The sequence below is a fragment of the Bison bison genome, unplaced genomic scaffold, assembly GCF_000754665.1.
Source record: "Bison bison bison isolate TAMUID 2011002044 unplaced genomic scaffold, Bison_UMD1.0 scf7180017864270, whole genome shotgun sequence".
Taxonomy (NCBI): domain Eukaryota; kingdom Metazoa; phylum Chordata; class Mammalia; order Artiodactyla; family Bovidae; genus Bison; species Bison bison.
The window spans coordinates 4,063,013-4,069,501 of record NW_011494842.1 but is presented as its reverse complement, the minus strand read 5'-3'; positions in this window follow the sequence as shown (position 1 = coordinate 4,069,501).

The following is a 6,489-nucleotide window of genomic DNA, read 5'->3' as shown; positions in this document are numbered from 1 at the left end:
GGACTGGATGCCATGATCTTCGTTTTCTGAATATTGAGCTTTAAGCCAACTTTTTCACTCTCCACTTTCACTTTCATCAAGAGGCTTTTGAGTACCTCTTCACTTTCTGCCATAAGGGTGGTGTCATCTGCATATCTGAGGTTATTGATATTTCTCCCGGCAATCTTGATTCCGGTTTGTGTTTCTTCCAGTCCAGCGTTTCTCATGTTGTACTCTGCATAGAAGTTAAATAGACAGGGTGATAATATACAGCCTTGACGAACTCCTTTTCCTATTTGGAACCAGTCTGTTGTTCCATGTCCAGTTCTAACTGTTGCTTCCTCGGTTTCTCTCTTTTCTTCCTTACTCTTGCCCTCTTTCTTCTCTTAAAATCGCGAGGCTGAGATGAACGTCATACAACACCTCTGTGGTCGGGGTGTTCAGTACGGCTGTTCTCTTGCTCTCTGTACATCCGCTGCTCAGCCGGTGTCACTGCTTCCCTCACATGACTGTCCAGCCCTCTCAGTTACAGGGCTTAATCCGTCTCTGGAAACCAATGAGCCCGTCTGACACCAGTTTCCCCTATATGGTAGCCTCCTTTTCCCTTGAGTAGCCAAGACTGGTGCCATGCCACGCCCATCATCTGCCACACACGGTGGGATGTCACTCCAGGAGCATTTGTGAAGTCCATCATCTAATAAACCACCCATATTGTGAAAGGGAAAAGCAAATCCTGACTCTGTGTTGAATCCGTTTAACTTAAACTTTGCTTTTCATTGTTTTTGTTATTGTAAACACTAAAAGCATGCTGTCTATAGCTGTAAGTGTACATAATGGCCTGATTCAGGGAACCCTGCCCCTCTGCCTGAATGTTAAAGTGTCTTTGGCCAACTAATGGGGAGACAGTCTGACCCTGCCCACCTGTGAACGGTTGCAGAAAAAAAGAAATTAACACATCCTTTCCCTGATGTCGGCCAAGCAAGAGATGTCTTGCAAGACTAATAGCCTTTTTACTTTACTTCCTCACCTCCTCCCCTCCTCTGCTCTATAAAAGAAACTAACATCCAGACCCCGATATGATGGTACTATAGGGCACTAGCCCACCTTCTCCTCAGATGCCTAGTTTCCTGAATAAACTCACTATCCTTTGCCTCAACATCTCATCTCCCAATTACTGACCTGTTGTGCTGTGAACAGATTGAGCTTGGACTCAGTTCCAATATCTTCGTCACTGTCTCTGGGCTATTTCTTCAGTCTGGAGGCTGGGTAACTTCAAGGCTTCCAGGCCTGTGGGAGTACACTGCCCCCAATCCCTCCCAGCATCAGAGTCTTTTCCAATGAGTCAGCTCTTTGCATGAGGTGGCCAAAGTAGTGGAGTTTCAGCTTCAGCATCAGTCCTTCGAATCAACACCCAGGACTGATCTCCTTCAGATTGGACTGGTTGGATCTCCTTGCAGTCTAAGGGACTCTCAAGAGTCTTCTCCAACACTGCAGTTCAAAAGCATCAATTCTTGCCAACAACACATAAACTTCATTTATAATTATAACTCAACACTACCCCAACTTCATTTATAATTTGGAAAATTGATTTTAGCATTCAGTCGCTCAGTCATGTCTGACTCTTTGTGACCCCATGGACTGCAGTACTGACAAGTTAAACATTGTAAAAAGACGGGAACTGGCATCCACATACCTATTCTTGTCATAACAGTAAAAAAATACTTGGAAGTCTCTTTAGAGAAAGTACAATATATATCAAATATGATAAATGTTGATTATCAGAGTTTGCTGTGTCAACATCCTAGCAAATTTTCCAGTGGAGTTACTTGTGGTCATAAAGATTACATTTTATCTTACATTTGTTTTCTTTGCACAGCTATTCCCTAACAGCAAACAAACTACAAGAATGAGTTGTTTTTCATGAGATCAATTTATCTACATTGTATAAAGAGCCATGCTTTTTCTTAGAAACGGAAAGCATCTAGCTCTCCTCTGGGTTCAGGGCTTTTAAAGAAACAATTCCCCCCTTTTCCTTCTAGCAGTCCATGTTCTGAGACTAAGTGGACTGCTTGCCTCTCCTACATGGTCTCTTCTTGCAGCATGGTAATCAGTCACTTTGCAGAGTTATTTGTGAAAAAAAGTCTGTGCTCTTCCCTAGGGATTCATAGAAGAGACTTTTTAGACTATTTGAGTCACTGTACAGTGTCTTTGAATTTCTGAGAAGTCCTACATAAGGAGAGAGAAAGGGACAAGAAATGGAATACTTCCATAAACAAGAATGTCACAATCATCAGCAATTACAGCTCTCCAACATGAACCAGTGAGCCCTGAGGAAAATCGGGATGTGAAAACACAGGGTACTGACCCTAGATGCTGAGGTGCATATCAAAGAAATGATTTCAGTGAGCACAGACTGTTGAACACACAGAGAAGTGCTAAATTCCTTAACTTGACATATCTGGTTTCTTTAATGGTAATGTTCTGGACTACCTGCCCTTTGTTTCAAAAACTCCCAATATCCTGGCTCCTGCCCTTGACTCCTGCTATGGTCTCTCAGAGCCATCTGAAACGCTGTCTCCCAGGTCGCAGTCCTCATTTTGTCCCGAATGAAACTTATCTTGCAACCCTCACACTGTGCATTTCTTTAAGTCAACAGGGAACTTGATTTAATCACCAGTAGTTTCCAGTTTGCTGAGAGAACTGAATCTAATGAGCAGATTCAGCTGAGCAGGAAAGCAGGCAATGGTTCCCAAACTTAAGCATGCATCAGAACTACTTGGAGGGTTGTTGAAACACCAACACTGGGCCACCCCCTCCCCCACCAACTTCTAATTCAGTATGTCTAGGGTCAAACCCAAGGAATTACATTTCTCACAAGTACCTGGAGACTCTGATGCTGCTGATTTTAGCACCACACCTTGATAACCACTGCTTTAAAAAATTGGTGCTTTCAGGACTTCCTTGGTGTTCCAGTGGCTAAGACTCCATGCTCCCAAAGCAGAGGACCTGGATTCCATCTCTGGTTGGGGAACTAGATCCCACTTGCTGCAACAAAAAATCCTGCATGCAGCAGTGAAGACCTGGCATATTCAAATAAATAAATACTTAAAAAAAAATAGGTGCTCTATAAATCCACTAGTTTGTGAATTCCCTCAAATATAACATTTTATCATTCTTTATCTCACTGAACACACTGTGTTGAACACAAATTCTCAGCAAATTGACATTTGCTAAACATTTCACTCAGGCATCATGTAGAGAACCCTTAGATTCATATCAAAGCCCAGATTTTCCTGTTTTTCTAATTGCCCCTATTCTATTAACTATTTTTTATCGTGAAGACTCTTGAGAGTCCCATGGACTGCAAGGAGATCCAACCAATCCATTCTAAAGGAGATTAGTCCTGGGTGTTCTTTGGAAGGAATGATGCTAAAGCTGCAACTCCAGTACTTTGGCCACCTCACGTGAAGAGTTGACTCATTGGAAAAGATTCTGATGTTGGGAGGGATTGGGGGCAGGAGGAAAAGGGGATGACAGAGGATGAGATGGCTGGATGGCATCACCAACTTGATGGACGTGAGTTTGAGTGAACTCCGGGAGTTGGTGATGGACAGGGAGGCCTGGCGCGCTGCAATTCATGGGGTCACAAAGAGTCGGACATGACTGAGGGACTGAACTGAACTGAATTAACTGTCTTTACATTATTAATTAATGTTTAAAATTATCATGATTATGTGTTCACCTTTTATTATCATCCTCCTCTCATACACTTGCACTAATTTTTAGTACACAGTAGTTTAGTATGTCAGAGAAGGCGATGGCACCCCGCTCCAGCACTCTTGCCTGGAGAATCCCATGGACGGAGGAGCCTGGTGGGCGGCAGTCCATAGGGCTGCTAAGAGTCAGACACGACTGAGTGACTTCACTTTCACCTTTCACTTTCCTGCATTGGAGAAGGAAGTGGCAACCCACTCCTGTGTTCTTGCCTGGAGAATCCCAGGGATGGCTGAGCCTGGCGGGCTGCCGTCTATGGGGTCACACAGAGTCGGACACGGCTGAAGCGACTTAGCAGCAGCAGCAGCAGCAGTTTAGTATGCTGCTCCCCTCTCCTCCTCTCTCCTCCCCTCTCCCCATGTCCATAAGTCTAACTCTATGTCAGTTTCTCCATTGCTGCCCTGTAAATAAATTCTTCAGTATCATTTCTCTAGATTCCGTATATAAGTGTAAGAACACAATATTTGTCTTTCTCTTTCTGACTTACTTCACTCTGTATAACAGGTTCTACGTTCATCCATCTCATCAGAACTGACTCAAATGCGTTACTTCTTATGGCTGAGTAATAATATTCCATTGTGTATATGTACCACCAGTTCTTTGTATACTCATCTGTTGATGGACATCTAGGTTGCTTCCATGTTCTAGCTATTATAAATAGTGCTACAATGAACAGTGGAATACCTGTGTCTCTTTCAATTTTGGTTTCCTCAGGGTATATGCCCAGGAGTGGGATTGCTGAGTCGTATGGTGGTTTTATTCCTACTTTTTTAAGGACTCTCCATACTGTCTTTTGTAGTGGCTGATTCAATTTATATTCCCACCAACAGTGCAAGAGCATTCCCTTTTCTCCACACTCTCTCCAGCATTGTTTGTGGACTTTTTGGTGATGGCCATTCTGACTGGTGTGAGGTGGTATCTCATTATGGTTTTGATTTGAATTTCTCTAATAATGAGCAATGTTGAGCATCTTTTCACGTGTTTGTTAGCCATCTGTACATCTTCTTTGGAGAAATATATGTTTAGGTCTTTTTCCCATTTTTTGATTGGGTTGTTTGTTTTTCTGGTATTGAGGTGTATGTATGAGCTGCTTGTATATTTTAGAAATTAATCCTTTGCCAGTTGTTTCATTTGCTATTATTTTCTCCCATTCTAAGGGTTGTCTTCTCACCTTGCTTATAGTTTCCTTTGCTGTGCAAAAGCTTTTAAGTTTAATCAGGTTCCACTTGTTTACTTTTGTTTTTATTTTCATTACTCTAGGAGGTGGGTCATAGAGGATCTTGCTTGGATTTATGTCATCGAGTGTTGTGCCTAGGTTTTCCTCTAAGAGTTTTATAGTTTCCGGTCTTACATTTAGGTCTTTAATCCATTTTGAGTTTATCTTTGTGTAGGTGTTAGGAAGTGATCTAATTTCATTCTTTTATGTGTAGCTGTTCAGGTTTCCCAGCACCATTTATTGAAGAGGATGTCTTTGCCCCATTGTATGTTCTTGCCTCCTTTGTCAAAACTAAGGTACCAATAGGTGCATGGATTTATTTCTGGGCTTTTTTGTGCCAGTACCATACTGTCTTGATGACAGTAGCTTTGTAGTATAATCTGAAGTCAGGAAGGTTGATTCCTCCAGTGCCATTCTTCTTTCTCAAGTCTGCTTTGGCTATTTGGGTCTTTTGTGTTTCCATATGATTTGTGAAAATTTTTGCTCTAGTTCTGTGAAAGATGCCATTGGTAATTTGATAGGGATTGCATTGAATCTGTAGATTGCATTTAGTAGCATAGTTATTTTCACAATATTGATTCTTCCTACCTAGGAATATGGAATAGCTCTCCATCTGTTCATATGATCTTTGATTTCATTCATTAGTGTCTTATAATTTTCTGTGTAGAGTTCTTTTGTCTCCTTAGGTAAGTTTATTCCTAGATATTTAATTCTTTTTGTTGCAATGGTGAATGGGATTGATTCCTTAATTTCTTTAATTGATTGATCATTGTTAGTATGTAGAAATGCACGTGATTTCTGTGTATTGATTTTGTATCCTGTAACTTTGCTAAATTCACTGATTAGCTCTAGTAACTCTCTGATACTATTTTTTAGGGTTTTCTATGTACAATATCCGGAGAAGGCAATGGCACCCCACTCCAGTACTTTTGCCTAGAAAATCCCATGGATGGAGGAGCCTGGTGGGCTGCAGTCCATGGGGTCGCTAGAGTCAGACACAACTGAGCGACTTCACTTTCACTTTTCACTTGCATGCATTGGAGAAGAAAATGGCAACCCACTACAGTGCTCTTGCCTGGAGAATCCCAGGGATGGGGAAGCCTGGTGGGCTGCTGTCTATGGGGTTGCACAGAGTCGGACACGACTGAAGCGACTTAGCAGCAGCAGCATGTACAATATCATGCCTTCTGCAAACAGTGAGAGATTTACTTTTTCTTTTCTGATCTGGATTCATTTTATTTATTTTTCTTCTCTGATTGCTGTAGCTAGGACTTCCAGAACTATGTTGAAAAATAGTGGTGAGGAGGAGGAGCCAAGATGGTGGAGGAGTAGGACCGGGAGAACACTTTCTCCCCCACAAATTCATTAAAAGAGCATTTAAACGTCGAGTAAATTCCACAAAACAACTTCTGAATGCCGGCAGAGGACATCAGGCACCCAGAAAAGCAATCCAACTCTTCGAAAGGAGGTAGGAAAAAATATAAAAGACAAAAAAAGAGACAAAAGAGGGAGGGACGGAG